At 37.7% G+C, this 16,284-nt stretch overlaps 1 protein-coding gene across 2 annotated transcripts in view; it reads right to left on the bottom strand.

Moving 5' to 3' along the window:
* The window catches only part of ADGRL2 (adhesion G protein-coupled receptor L2), an 894,229-nt gene that overhangs the window by 359,773 nt on the left and 518,172 nt on the right, over positions 1 to 16,284 (bottom strand). The window contains exon 1 of one of the 2 annotated variants that reach the window (XM_056815435.1): positions 3,706 to 3,866. The exons of the other annotated variant lie outside the window; for it this stretch is intronic. The gene's annotated coding sequence lies outside the window, so the exon portion shown is untranslated. Of the gene's footprint in view, positions 1 to 3,705; positions 3,867 to 16,284 lie in introns of those variants that run through there. 2 annotated transcript variants of the gene reach the window in all.

Raw genomic sequence — 16,284 nt, forward strand, 5'->3', positions numbered from 1 at the left:
CAGCCATATCCTACTCTTTATGATCTCATGGATGCCAAAATTGTCCATGGGGTTTTCTTGGCAAAGATATTGGTGTGGTTAACTATTTCCTTCTCCAGTGGACTAAGGCAAATGGAGATTAATAACTTGTCCAGGGTCACATAGCTAATAAGTATCTGTATCTGGACTTGAACTCAGGTTTTCCTAATTCCAGTCCTAGCACCACATGACTATTTCTACCTATGACATAACGGGTACAATACAAATGTACCTAATATAAAAGTCAGATAGGTACTATACAAAAGGTATTATTTTTACTATTAATAATGATAATTGACCAATTGATAATTTAAAAAATAAAAATTTTCGAGAAAAAAGACATAGTTTTTATACAATCACAGACAAGAACTTAGAAGTCATTGAGTCCAACCTTCTCATTTGACAGAGGAAGAAATTGAGGATCTAAAAGGCAAGATGATTTGCTCAAGGTAATACAGTTAGTAAGTGTCTGGGATGGGATTTGAACTGAGTTAGCTATCCACTGGGATACCTAGCTAACTGTGAGATTTGCCAGATAACTTTTTATAAGAGATAATTCCAGTCACATTATTTCTCTAATGAAAAATGTTGGATGGTTTTCCATTGCCTAATGGGTAAAATCCAAACTTCTTAGTGTAGAATTAAATGACTTCAGCAATCTGCCCTTTATTTTCCCTTCCAACCTTGTCTTCTCTGCTCCTCCTTCTTTACAAACTACACTCCAAATTTTCATTATTTGTGTAGCAGAAAGGTTTAGAGTCAGAGAATTTAGGTTCAAATCCTACTTGTGTGACATTGAGCAAGTCAGAATACTTGTCTGGAGTTTAGTTAATTCATCTACAATGACACCTCTAGCATCCTTTCTAGGACATGAAGAAGTTGTAGGTGGTAGGAGTTGTACTCCATGGGATAAGGGGATAGATGATAATTTTGCTGACGCTGATCACTGCTGAGATCAGGCATAAAACAAAAATCTCAGTATCTTTGAGAATGAGGTGCTTTCTAAAAGCAATCAATGGAGTTCAATCTTTCTCCTGAAGCATTTAGCACTGAGCCTGTGTTGGACTACATGACCTTGACTTGACAGACAGTCAATTGGACTGTGACAACGCCTTTGTTCCCAAACAGATGTATTAAAACTTTAACTTGTTTGAATGTTGTTTTGCCCATTAGGAAAAAATGACCACTTGGGATAATTACATGAAATGTCAACTATAAATATCTGGGAACAAATGAACATAGTTAGCTGTTATTAATATCAAATAGTTGTAAATCAATTGTATGGTTTTGTTTATTGTATCCTTAATAGCATTTAAGGGAGGGGGAACAAGCTCTGCACATTTGATCTTAATCAAAAAGAAAAATAAGGTATGCTACTGAAGAAAATGGTATACTTCTCTATTTGGTGCATATTATTTTTAAAAAACAGAACCATCTGAAATCTGTTTGCTAACTATGGTATAATACAAATTAGCCTGTGGGCACCAAGAGCCGCCATATCCTGTCTGCTTGCCAGGCTTGCTTAGTCCCCAAGTATTAATGAGTAAGTGCAAGGATTTGAACAATCAGCATTTCAGCATTTGCATGCAAACTCTCATGCTGTGTAATTATGCTCAGCGCTGGCACTCAAATTAATTAAAGCTGATTTCTCTGTGACTGCAAACTGGTCATATCCCCAGTTTCTCCTTCATATGAAGTCATCACTCTATATTCAACATGACACTTCTGTCCCTTGAATTCTTAGTAATGCTAATAGGCAACAATCAGAAATTAGGTCCTATTTTAGAAAGCAGAAAAACTGGAAGGGTGCTTTGTTCCCCCCACTCAACAACTGTATGCATCATTCTCTCCCTTTGGTATAAGGTAAAGATCCACTCTTGTTCTCTCTCTCTCTCTCTCTCTCTCTCTCTCTCTCTCTCTCTCTCTCTCTCTCTCTCTCTCTAATGAGTATATTCTTGTACTCTAATTATACAGAATGATAATAAAATAAATCATATACATTGTTCAGTGAATACCCTTCTCCTAGTCTGAGGCTTTTCTCTGTCTGATTAGGGATTACAGAAAATTTGCTAAGCTGAAAAATTGTATTTGACACTAATATAAAATCTGAAGAGAGTTATGTATAAGCAGTAGTATTCTCAGCAAGAGTCAGTTGTTAAATTTTTAGCATCTAGTATTTACACATCAGAAATCAACAAATGCAATAAATTGGGGCTTCGTTTATTGCTTTGTTAATTGTCTAGACTAGAGAATGTGATAGAGAAAATGTTAATAATGTAGATTAAATTTGAAAGCATGTCATGTATATGCCACACCCCCAAAGAACCTGATGTTAAAAATTTATCAAAACACCACTGCATGTCAGAGAAAGAGGGTTGGAGCCAGAGGCTGAGTCAAAATCTTAGCTCTCCTTCTTAATTCATGTGTGACCTTTAGCAAGTCACTTCATTTCTTTGGACCTGAGGATTTATGGGAGCATCATTTTGACCTAGAAAGTACTGAGTTTAACCCCCTTCATTTTAGAAATGAGGAAACTGAGGCCCATAGAGAAGAGGTGAATTACCCAAGGTCACACTCATAGTAAGTTTATGATAGGTCCAGGATTCCAATACATTCCCTCTGATTCTAAAACTAGTAGTCTTTCCAGGCTACCCTATAGCTGTTTCAGTTCTTCTTATTTATAAAATGAAGGAGTTACACTAGATAATTCCTATGTCCCATTTAGCCCTAACTCTATTATCCTATAGGTATAGTGTGAAATAGAAGAATAAACTGTAGGAAACTACTACTACTGATTCTTGCATCTTGGTCCACAAGTCCTGCAAAACCTCCCTCCATGTCTCTATCACAAGTGTTAATTAAAAAAAATAATTTCTCTAGAAGTTTCTTAGTTTAAAAAAAACAGCAACAACAACAAAAAAAAAAACCAAAATACAAAAACCAAAGTGTTCACAATTGAGAAACAGGGAGGTGAGGAAAGAAAGACGAGATGCCTGTGAGATTTGATTAAGACTTTTGGAATCCTCATCAAACAAGACTGAACTAAAATAGAGACGATTATTTGCCAGAGCGATACATAAACATTAACTTCTGCACTGGGCGCTTTTCCCTGGGTCTTTGTAAAGCCATCTCCTCAGCTTTTCCAGTGCCTCTGACAGCTGCTTTGTAAAGAGATCCTCAGAGAAATGAAGATGGCATGATCATTCTTTCCTCATGAACCTACATCTCGGTGTATAGGTGTCCCCTGCAAACATAATCAAATTTTTGGATCCAGAAATACTCTGTTTTCATTCATTCGCTCAGCCATGGGGAAAGCACATGCCTTTGGATTTTGCCTGTTAACTTTAGCCATGTCCTGAGCTAAAGCAATTAGGGGTCAGGTGCTGGGGTTATTGTCTTTGGATGTTGGGATCCTAGATTTAGGGCTCTGAGTGAACCCAAAGGTCACCTAGTCCAAACCCTGGCACACAGGCATTAAATGATCTTTCTTTAGTCTAGGATCAAACAGGTCAGTTTTTTTTCCAAGTTCAATATCCTGGTAGACACTCAATACTTCAAAGAAAATTAAGTCCTGCCTCACCCCATAAAAGTTTGGGGCTGCAGTGATATAAATAAAGAGAACAAGTAGACCATGCCTTTGAACCTCCCTGAGCTGAGAAAACCAAGAGTCCAGTCAGTAATCCTTACCTTAGCAATAATAATTCTGGGTCCTCGTAGAACAGCAGTCTGCCCCCCCTCTTTTTTTTTTTTGCTTCAGAGTTTCTTTCGAGGTTCAAATGGTGACCAGAAGAGAGAAGAATCAAATCCCAGAGCACCAAGACTCTGTGCTAGGCTCCAAGGCAGATCATCAACCCACAGCAGTCTACACACACAGTATAGTAGTATCGTTACACGGGGGCCTTCCCCGTTGTCCTGTCATGAATTTCCCAAGAAGACAGGTGATATTTTGGAATCAATTTAATTGCTAGATTTTTTTAAAGATAGGTGTGGCCATCAGATCAGCCAGTTCCACCTGTCCCTGAACCCACACAACTTCCATTGCCTTCAATATTTGGTTCAGGTGTCCAGTGACTTCATACGTTCATTACGCACATGCTGGCACCCAAGAACTGGGCTGGCTGTGGGAACAATATGGAACTCAGAAGCTCGGTCGCCCTGCTACACAATGCCTATTGCTGCTAGCAAATGCCTGTTTGCTGAATCAGTGTGGAAGTGCCCTGAGCTGTTCTACCACTTCTGTGTTTTGTTTCACTCATTTTTTTTTAAAGTCCTGCTTTCTTCTCTCTTCCACATCTCCTGCATTCTGAAGATTCAAAATATTTTTTTTTCATAGTTAAAAATAAATGCTGGGAGGTTGGAGGACTCATTCCTATCTACCAGGAGTTTATTCACACCTTCCTCCAGCCAGAGGTGAAAGTCTCAGGGATCAGCTAGTCCAACCTCTTCATTTCACAGATGGGAAAAGTGAGGCTCAGAAAGTTTGTCCTATAAGCATAGAAAATATAGAAACAGAATTTGAACCCTAGTCCTCTGACTCTAGAGATGGTATTCATTCTACTGTGCCATCCAACTAAAGATGCCTTTTTAAATACATAGTTACTGAGCTATTTAGGACAAGCGGTTTCATATCTTGGGTTCAAATCTTGGTCCTGCCACTTATTTATTGACTAGGTGACCTGGGGCAGGTCATCTCCCTTTTCTTGACCTCATTTTCCTAATCTGTAAAATAAGAATGTCAAAGGTCTGAAGGCCTCTAGAATCATTCCAGCTTTAAATCTATGACCAAATCTGAATATATTTAACATTTTGTACCCTTTGACCCTCACATCTTGATCAAAAGGGAGGAGGCGTGATTCTTCTTTTGTTCTCTAGGGCCAAGATTGGTCATTATGATTGCTTGGAATTTGCACTCATTTTCATGTTCTTTTTACTTACATTATTGTAGCTATTGTGAATACTGTTTTTTAAAATTAATTTACTCTTAAAAGAACAAAGAAGCAAACAAATATTACCTTCTATCTTAAAGTCAATACTTTAAAGTCTATACTTTTGGAATTGGTACCAAGGAAGATGGTAGGCAATGGCGGCTAAGTGACTTGCCCAGGATCATATAACTAGGAAGTGTCTGAGATCATATTGGAACCCAGGACCTCCCATCTCCCGGCCCGGCTCTCAATCCAATCAGCCATCTAGCTGCCCCCTATTTATTTTCTCTAGATCAGATCATCTAAGTCTTGCCTTGTTTGTATTCTTCATATTTGTTCATTTTTATGACATTAAATATTTGAATATATTCATATATTGTAAGTTGTTCAGCTATTTCCGAATGGAAAGGCACCTGTTCTTTTTCCTATTTTTTGCTCCTGTGAAAAGTGTTGCTATGAATATTGTGGTATACATAGTTCCTTTCTTTCCTAGAATCAGAATTTAATGAGAAAGAGAGAGCTAGAAAGAACCTTTGAGGTGCACATGTCTCACCTCTTCCTGACTAATGAGGAAATTTAGGACCAGAGAGCCTAATTTATTATATATATATTTTTTCATTTGGTTTATTATTAGTAAAGTCTAATAACTGGTGACTAGTCCAAAGTAAAAGAAGTAAATAAGAGCTAGGAATGTAAATCCAGTAAAAAATATTCTCCAGCACCAAACTCAGGATTCTTTATTCTATATCATACATTCTTTAACTTCATATTCCCAGGAGTGGGATCTCTGAGCCAAAGCTTATTTATGTTTCAATTTCTTTTTTAAAATCTGGAGAATAATAGGAGATTGTTCTGTAAGTCCTCAAGGGAAAGGGCTTTGTTTTATGTTTGTCCATTAGCCACAAGGCCAAAAGAAAAACTAGGTACCCAACAGGAGCTCAATAAGAGTTTGTTGTTGCATGAAGCTGACTGGGTGTATATCTGCTGGCCCATATCTGAGGGAATGGCATGTGGATAATTCAATTCAATACCACATTTGTTTATTAATTTCCTACTGTATGCCAGGTACTGCGCTAGATACTGCAGACCAAAGAAAAGAAAACAAAAAAAGTAATACAGTTCCTGTCCTCAGAGGGTTTTCATCTCTCTCTCTCTCTCTCTCTCTCTCTCTCTCTCTCTCTCTCTCTCTCTATATATATATATATATATATATATATATATATATATGAAGACAAATAGATGGTCATAAGATCATAGATTGGAAGCCAGGAGTAACCTTAGAGATTAATGAGTCCAAACCTTATCTATAAAAGAAAAGAACCGAAGCCCAGAGAAGTTGTGACTCACCAAATTAAGTGTGTCCAGGGTCAAGTGAATCTCAAGTCTTCTGCCTCCAAGCTAAAATACCCTATCTACTACTATGCCATATCACATTTGAGAGAGGGAGAGAGGGAGAGAGGGAGAAAGGGAGGGAGAGAAGGAGAGAGGGAGGGGGAGAGAGAGAGAGAGAGAGGAGACAGACAGACAGACAAGAGACAGACAGACAGACAGACAGAGAAAGAGAAAGAGAGACAGACAGACAGACAGACAGAGACAGAGAGTGAGCGATAGAGACAGACAGACAGAGAGAAAGACAGAGAGAGAGAGAGAGAGAGAGAGAGAGAGAGAGAGAGAGAGAGAGAGAGAGAGAGAGAGAGAGAGAGAGAGAGAGAGAATGAAAAATTGGGGAGGGTGAATTGAGAAAGACTTCCTCTCTGTGGCTTCATGCTATAGTCCTACTGTACTTTAAGTGAAGCGAGAGACTGTATAACCCTTAGATTGTAAACCTGTGGAAGGCAGGGACTTATCTTTGTCATTTTCTGTATCCCCACTACTTAGCCCAGTGCCTGACACTTCACAGGAGCTTAATAAGTGACTGATTGATTCTAAGGTGGAGTCAGGGAGGAAGGTTCATTCCACACCTGGAAGACCACCTGGGTGAGGAGTGGAGATGGGTGTACAGGCAACAGTTAGCAAACCAGTTTGACAGGAATGGGGAGTATGTGAAGGGGAGCACCATGTGATGAGTAGTAACAAGATCCTAGAAATCTTGCACAAACCATAGGCATTATTATTGTCCAATGTAGGGTTCCCTTGGCTAAAACATAGATTTGACAAATAGAAAAATGACTGACATTTATATTGTGTTTTAAAGCTATAAAATACTCTCTAACTAAATGGTACCTAAGAACTGCTTTTCAATCAAATGGATGATTGACAACTTCCCTCCTCCCCTCCCAAGGGGTAAGACCTAAAAGCATCTTAATTTTACAGATTTTTTTTATTTTTTATTTTTTGTTTATTTTATTATATATATATACATACATAAATATATAATTACCTTAATTTCATAGATGAGATCTCAGAGAGGTTCAGTGGCTTGCCTATGGTCACACAGCTATTAAGCATGAGAGGCAGGATGTGAATTCAGGTCTGCCTTGGTTTCAAGACAAACATTCTATATAATAGGCCACCCTAGCTATGCTGACATAATTAATAGTTTGCCAGATTTGAAGTCAGGAAGATCTGAAGGATCAAATGATAAAATACATATGAAGTGTTTTGTAAACCCCGGAGTACCATTTAAATGCCTGCTATTGTTATCATCATCATCCTTGTCATTATTATTTTTCCTGTTTGCAAATAACAATTTATCCAGTTATCCAAGGAGGGCTAAACTTTAAGGATAGGATGTTCATTTTCAGTAGTAACTATTTGCCCTATAGATATGTGAGTCACCCGAAGCAGTTAACAAACAGGTCTTTGAGAGTATCATAGAAACTGAGAGCTAAAGGGGCAACTAACTAGTTTCACTTTTTACCCAATGGAGGAACATTCCTGACCCAGTGTCATCCAGCCTCTTCTTGAACATTTCCAGTAAAGAGGAGGTCCCCATCTCGGGAAGAGCCTGCTTTGGTTTTTTGTTTGTTTTTTTCAGATGGTTCTAATGATCAGAAAATTCATTTGGCCTTTAAGCTTTTTTTTTTTTTTTAAAGCCAGCTTTCTTGACATTTCTACCCACTGGTCTTAGTTCTGTCCTCCAGGTACAAATGACCTGGAATGTCTTTTCCCCAAGACCGTCTTTGCAGGCTTTGAAGGTTGGTATTCCTGACAGTTTTTAAAAAGTCCATCCACCAGTTCTTTTTAGTAACCAGGATGCTATTCATTTGGGTATGGTCATTTGATCTTATTTGAAACATCTAGATTCTCCCTATCTCCTTGCTGATCTAGGCATTTGTTTTCTTTTGCCCTTCTCATTTGGAGATCATTATCCTTAATAGAGAAGATGGAAGCAAAATGGAAGTCATGTCATCTTAATACACTATCCCAGAGAATTGATACTACACATCTCCATTTTCTTGGGGCTGGGGAAAAGAGAGGACTACAGATATAGAATTCAGTGTAAGCTGTCAGATGCCCTGAAACCCTACATAATCTAAATAACATCTATTGCCACTGGAAAAAATCAGCCACACTATCCACACAGGAAAAACCAAGTGGATGAAGAATGCCTTTTGTCTAGACAACGATAGGCAGTTAGAAAGACATTAGGGAAGCTGAAGCAAATATTGCAGGATAAAGATTTCTTGGCAACTAGATTGTGCCATATGGGAAAGATAGCCAGACTTGGAGTCAGCAAGACTCATCTTTGCGAGTTAAAATGTGGTCTCAGACATTCTCTAGCAATGTGCCCCTGAGCAAATCATTTAACCCTGCTTGCCTTAGTTTTCTCATCTATAAAACGATCTGGAGAAGAAAATGGCAAACCACTCCATTATTTTTGCCAAGAAAACTCCAAGCAGGATCAGAAAGGGTTGGACAAAACTGAAAATGACTGAACAAAAGATTTCAGAGGATACATATGGAATAAAGAAAACAAAACAAAAACAATTTTGAATCATGCTCATCAAATTCAGAAGGACCCGTTTGAATCCATAGAATTGATGTATTCATTATAAAATATTTCTATCTTATTTTTTAAAGTTTTATTTTTTTTTATTAAATTAAGTAAATCCACTTGGCAGCAATTTATTAAGTATCTCTCCATTTAAATTATTCCATGTACTGCAAAGTCACAAAATCATATTTCTTTAGAAATATTTTCTAGTTCTGACTCCACCAATTCCAATTAGCCCCCTCCTCTGACTCCCACCCCAAGGAACCAGGATTTGTGAGGCTTTATTAAAAAGTATTACATTTGGTTTTGAAGGGTTATGTTCAAGGTTATGTCTAACAGAGTAGGAGTTTAATAAATGTTTGTTGAATGAACCAATGGTTGCATAGTACAGTTCCCCGAAACATAAAAGAACCAAAGAACATTAACTTAGGAGTGAAGCCCAGAACAGTGCAGAAAGAATAGACGCTTATCAATAGAACTTATGGTCCCAAATCTGCTAAGAAATGTAGATATGACCTTCAAAAGTTCATTTAATTCCATCTATAAAAAGGCAATGATAATATTTCCTTCATGCTAACCTCCCCGAAATACCCTGAGGAGAAAAGAGGAATGATGGGTATGTGAATTACTTTAAGAATATTGAATAAGGTGCACAACATATATATATGATGTTATTTTCATTATTAATGAAATATGCTTATCTCGAGTCAAGTACTTATTGAGAAATTAAACCATTCTGAAGGACATTATACAAGAGACCGTGTTTAGGTTGCTTTTTTTTTTTGAAAGATGCATGTACATTTCAGAACATTATATAGCTTTAAAAAATTCATATTTTTCTATCAGTTTCAATGAAAGCAAATTAGTTCTATTTCCCCTTGGTGTTATGCAGTGTTTGAAGCATAAACACAGTAGTTTTATGCTAATGCATGAGAACAGGAAGATGAATCTCATTTAAAAATTCAAGAAAGCTAATGCTGAATAGTGAGTTATGTGAGGGCAGTGATGATGAGACCCAGTCTACTTTTATTATGGAAGAGGAGTATTTTTAAAAGGCAAAATATAAATGATGCTTTGAGAAAAAAGTCAATTGCAAAAGTTCTTTCTGTTTTAATTAATTATGTTACTATAAATAGATGCTTTAACCAAACACGTGATCCCATTCTTGACATTAACTGTTTCAAAGAAAAGGGTGAGAAGACCCAGCAATGGTTCTTTAAATCTTGCCTTGTCCCTTGCCTTGGCTGAGCATTTAGTTGTAGTAGAAACTGAGTGCAGGAAATGAAAATCTTTTCTGACTCCTAATTATTGTGATGCTGTGGGATTTTGTCCCATATGGTAAATGGAACTTTTCCTATGAGCAGGACATATTTTCTTAAAGGAATTCAGCCAGACTCAAAATCTTGTAGTTCTCTTTGACTCTTCTCTCCCCTGGGCCTTCTCTGACCACCACCTTCAATCAAGTGCCAAATCCTGCTGAATATGGCATTGCAGCATCTCTAGTCTGTCTTCCTCTGTTTTTTGTTCCTACTACACCCATCACCTCTCAAACTTAGACTCCTAACAGCTCTCTGCTCTCCTCAATCAATCCACAAGCATTTGCTATTTTAAAAATATTTTGTATTTAGCTATTTATGTGCATGTGCTCTTCCCAAATAGAATGTAAGCTCCTTGAGGGCAGGAAATGTTCATTTTTCCCCCCCTTGCACCCTTAGTGCCTAGCACATGATAAATACTTTTGCATTCTCATTAGAATTGGTTCAAAGAGGAAAGACTATCTATGTACATTCTGTTGAGTATAGAAATCTATCATCCAATAGAGAAATAAGAGGGGAAGGGCATAATAGTTGGGAGGGTGATAAAAGAGAGGATGAATTAAGGGAGGCAGTGCTGAGAAGCAAAACAGACTTGAGGAGGGACAGGATAAAAAGAGAGAAGGAAAAGAGAAGAAAATAGGATGGAGGAAAATACATGGCTAGTAATCATAACTATGAGTGGGAATGGGATGAGTTCATCCAGAGATCATTGTGCATATTAATAGAAATATTGTCATGACAATCAACTGCGAAAGACTTGGCTAATCTGATCGATACAATGATCAAAGACAATTCCAAATGACTCATGCTGAAAAACTGCTATCTATCTCAAGAGAGAGAGAACTGCTGAACTCTGAAGGCAAATTAAGATATAATCTCTCTCTCTCTCTCTCTCTCTCTCTCTCTCTCTCTCTCTCTCTCTCTCTCTCTCTCTCTCGTCTCTCTCTCTCTCTCTCTCTCTCTCTCTCTCTCTCTCCCTCTCCCCCTTCCTTCCTTTCTGATATGGATACTATAGAAATATGTTTTGCATGATTTCACATGTATAATTAATTGATATGTGTTTCCCTTCTCAGTGGATGCAGGTCAATTGGAAGGGAAGGAGAGACTTTAGAAATTGAAAAGAAAAGAATGTTAAAATAATTAATATTTTTTAAATTGATTCCTTAATTGAAGAATAAAAAAGGTAAATACTTTTGTATGCATTCATTCATCCATTCATACTAGGTGTTCCCCAAATCTGATAGTTATTCTTCATTAGAATGCAAGTTCCTTGAGATAAGGGAACTGTTTTTGCCTCTCTGCATCTCACAATGCTTAGCAGAGTCACTGGCATATAGTAGTTGGGGGAAGAAAATAGCCATTTATATAATACTTAGCATGTGCCAGGCATTGGGCTAAGTGTTTTTTTTCCCAAATATTAACTTATTTGATCCCTATAAAAAATCCTACAAGGTGACTGCTGTTATTACCCCCACTTTATAGCTGAGGAAACTGAGACAAAGGCTAAGTGCCTTGTCTAGGGTCCCACAACTATTGTCTGAGCTGTATTTGAACTTAGGTCTTCCAGACTCCAGGCTCAGGACTCTTTATCAGCTCTGCCACCTACCTAACTTAATAAATCAATAAATCCTTCGTGATTTGACTTAACTTCCAACTATGATTTAGCAAAAGCTACCCCATTTTCTTCTTCATTTCTGACTTTTAAGGTCCTTCTCTCCCCTCAAATCTCTGCTTAGGTGTACCATCTCAGCTCCCTCTAGACTTCTCTGAACCCCACCTCCACCTAAGTGTTCTCTCCCTACACCAACTTTTGTAGGTCACATTGTATGGACCCCTCTTTAATCAAATTGCTTTTTTTTTTCTGTTTTATTTTGCCTGTGGTATTCTCACCTCACCCTCCTTTCCCCCCAGAGTAGAAAGTAAGCTTGTTGAAGGCAGGTACTATTCACTTTTTCCTAATCTGCATATCTCCTGCATGATTCTTCTAATATGATGAGAACTAAATGAATGTTTATTGAATTGAGTTAGTTGGAATTGCCATAGAGCTATACAACAGTTATGCTCTATTAGGCTACTACTCTGTGTCAGGCACAGTGCTAAATACTTGGGATACATTAAAAAAAATGACAAAAGACAGTCCCTGCCTTCAAGGACCTCACAATCTAATGGAGAACTCATAACCAGAGGAAGGATTTCCCCTTGTATACGGCTTTTAAAGTATTTCTTAATCTTTTTGCATGTCAATATTGGGTATTGCTAGTTGAATTTTAAACTCATTGTGGATAGAAGCTGAGATTTTGATTTCAAATGTATCTTTCTACATATCTTCCCTGTTAGAACATAAGGGAAAATTTCATTTTTTTTTTGTCTTGAATATTGAGAACTTAGAATTCTCTCTCTATTCCTGTCCATCCTCCATTCAGCCACCAAAGTGATTATCCTTAATATGCTAGTCTGACCATGTCGCCCCTTTGCTCAGTAAACTCCAGTGGTTCTCTATCAACCTCCAGGATCAAATACAAAATCCTTTGTTTGATGTTCAAAGCCCTTCAGAAACTACGCCTCCCCCACTTTCCAGTCTTCTTATACCTTACACATACCCAACTATCCCCATACTTTGTAATCCAATGACACTGGCCTCCTTGTTGTCCTTCACACAGGACACTCCTGACTCAGGGCATTTTCTCTGGCTTTCCCCCATGCATGGAACACTCTCTGTTCTCATTGTTGCTTCAAGTCCTAGCTAAAATCCCAGATTCTATTGGAAGACTTTCCTAAGTGCCTTCCTTCTGTTAATTATTATTATACATTATCCTGTTTATAATTTGTTTGTGGCCTCCATTAGACTGTGAGCACCTTGAGGGCAGGGATTCTTTTTTGCCTTTTTGTATTCCCAGAGCTTAGCACAGTGCCTGGCACATAGTAGCTTACTAAGTGATGTCTAGTGTATAAGTAAAAAGCAACCCAATTTAATTCAACTCAACAAACATACATTAAGTTCTTATTATGTGAAAGTGGGTGACTTAATGACTCACTACCTCATAAATCATAAGCTCTTAGTAAATGATCATTGATTAAGCTGCATCAAATTTTCTCTGAACATATTGGACATCCAATAAAGTGGCTTACTGGGATCAAATACTCTTCCCTTATCTCATATTTATCCTGCATGTAGCTTGTTTTATTTATTTGTTTGCATGTTAAATTGTAACCATTAAATCCTGAGCTCTTTGAGAGTAGGGAATGTCTTTTCCTTTTTTTTCTCCCCAGCACTTAGCACAGTACCTGACACATAGTAGGTGCTCAATAAATGTTAATTTATTATTTCTTACTTTTTTGTTTTATATTCATGGTTGGGGATATTGTGGTATAAATTTGTGCCAATTTTTTTTTCCTAGTCAAATATAAGCTCTTTGAGGGCAGAAACAATTTTTTTTTTCATTGTGCTTAGCACAGTGCCTGCTACTTAGTAGTTACTTAATAATTGCTTGTTAATTGATTAATTGCTATGAGTTACTGAGTATTTTGTACCTTTTGGATTGCTTCCAGAGTTTATGCTACCTTGAGTTCAAGAATGAGTTTTGTAGTAGGTCCCCTTTAAGTGCAAATACTGAATATTCTTAAGTGATTGCATGTATTCAAATGTAAAATATAGTAATTGGTTTTAGCCCAAAGGAGATATGCAGTGCAAATTTGAATAATGGGACTAGTCAGTCAATAAACACTTACTAAGTGGCTAATACTAGGTGCTAGCCACTGTGATAAACAAGTACTGGGGATACAAACATGGTTCCTGCTCTTGAGGAGCTCATAATCCAAAGGAGGAAACAACATAGAAACAACAGCATACAAAAGAGCTATGTATATGAAACTGGAAGTCATCAACAAGGGATTCATTATGTGCACCAATCAGAACCTAGTCTTAATAAGGTTCTGTCCTAGGATCATACATTTAGAACCTGAAGGCATCTTAGAAGTCATATCTTTTCCACCCCTTTCAGATGTGACTGAGAAAGAAACTGAGGTCCAAAGGGATTTGCCAAAGTCAAAACAGTCAGTGGCAAAGCCAGGTAGGATGTGAGTCCAGGTTCTCTGAATTCAAATACAGCAAGCTCTCTCTCCATCATACCGCACTGAGGCATGTTATCGTGTAAAGAGCAATGAACTTGGAACTCCAACAAGAGCTGTGATTAGACCCATATACTACATATATCACCTTGGGCCAGTCATTAGCCTCTCTAGGCATCAGTTTCTTCATCTATTACAGGAGGAACTAGTAACCGATGGACTAGTTGGTCTCTTAACTTCCTTTTCAGATTTAAAACTATGATCCATCATGGCATAACAGATAGCGAGCTGGGTTTACAGTTAGGAACTTGTCATTTAGTCATTTTTCATTTGTGTCCAACTCTTCATGACCCCATTTGGGTTTTTCATGGCAAAGACACTGGAATTTGCCATTTCCTCCTCTAGCTTATATTATAGATAAGGAAACTGAGGCAAACAAGATTAAGTGTATTTATTGCCTAGGGCCACATAGCTAGTAAGTGTCTGAAGTCAGATTTGAACTCAGAAAGAAGACTCCAAGCCTAACACCATCCACTGTGTCATCTAGCTGCCCAGAGTGAGAAAGAGATGGGTTCAAATGTTCTCCCTCATCCTTAAAAGATGATGTATCCCAGGGCAAACTGTTTAACCTCTCAGAGCTTTGGATTCTTCCTCTGTTAAAAATAAAGTTTGGTCTGGATGATCTCAAAGGTCCCTTCCAATTCTGTTTTAGGATTCCCTCAATTCCACAGTTAGTCCATTCTGTTACTATGACTTAAAATTTCTTTGCCAATGACCACAGTTAGAGAAGGTACTGATTTTGATTCTACTATATTCAGTCATTTAATCTAGCACCTACTCTAGATTTCAACACTATCGCCCAAGACAATCAGTGGTGTCAAACTGAAATAAATGGAACCATTTAAGGATATTCATTATTTGCATTAAAGGGAGTCAGTGGCTCTGTGTAGTACAGAATTTATTCTTGAAATCAGGGTAGCGTGAACTCAGGAAGCCATTCAAAAGGTACGAAACACTAAGTAACTTACATCAAATAGAAAATGGCCCATGTTACTTTGCTAATCCCCAGGGGATTAGTAGGGAGCGAAAAGGGTAGTGTCAGATCTGCAGTCAAGAAGACTCATCATTGTGAGTTCAAATTTGACCTTCAGTACTTACTAGTTGTGTGACCCTGGGAAAGTCACTTAACATGGTTTGCCTCAGTTTCCTCATTTATAAAATGAGCTGGAGAAAGAAATAGCAAATCCCTTCAGTATTTTTGCCAAGAAAATTCCAAATGGGGTTATGAAGAGTCTGACCTGACTAAAACAAAAAAAAGACTCAACAACTGAAATTCCTGAAACTGCAAGTCACCTTATTCAAAACTAAACCAGTCCTGTCAATTCAAATAAAATGGATCCTTACAGGCCATTGTCTTAGAAAACCAAAAATTAACATTAGGTATTTGTTCTGCATTTTTATTTGTCAAACATTTCCCAATTATATTTTAACCTGGTTCCTCTGATACTTGAGCTGTAAATGATTAAATGAAATAATATTTGAAAAGCATTTAGCCCAATGACTAGTGGTAGGGACTTAATAAATGCTTGTCCCTTTCCCTTCTTCCCCTAAGCAGAGAGGGAGTTGCAAGATTTAGTGAAGGAGGCTGTTCAAATATAGTCTACCCACCCATTGTAAGAGGGGGAGCAGGAAATGGCTATCATATCACAACATTCTGTAGGGGCACTGGGATAGAATAGCAAAGGAATCATAGTCAACACCAAGATAAAGGAATTCTAGGGACAGATCTGTTGTTATTAAACTACATGCCTTCACACTCATTATTTAACCTCTCTATGTCTCAGGTTCCCATCCTGTTAAATGTGGACAATACATACCCCTATTAAACTCAAAGGGGTTGTTGTGAGGATAAGATGAGGTCATAGTTGCCAGACTACCTACAGAAGTATAATGGGCTTCATGGGCGATATTTATGATTGTGAGCAATGCCAAGTCTTCATTGTCCTCCTTGAACCTCAGA

The sequence above is a fragment of the Monodelphis domestica genome, chromosome 2 (genome assembly GCF_027887165.1).
Source record: "Monodelphis domestica isolate mMonDom1 chromosome 2, mMonDom1.pri, whole genome shotgun sequence".
Taxonomy (NCBI): domain Eukaryota; kingdom Metazoa; phylum Chordata; class Mammalia; order Didelphimorphia; family Didelphidae; genus Monodelphis; species Monodelphis domestica.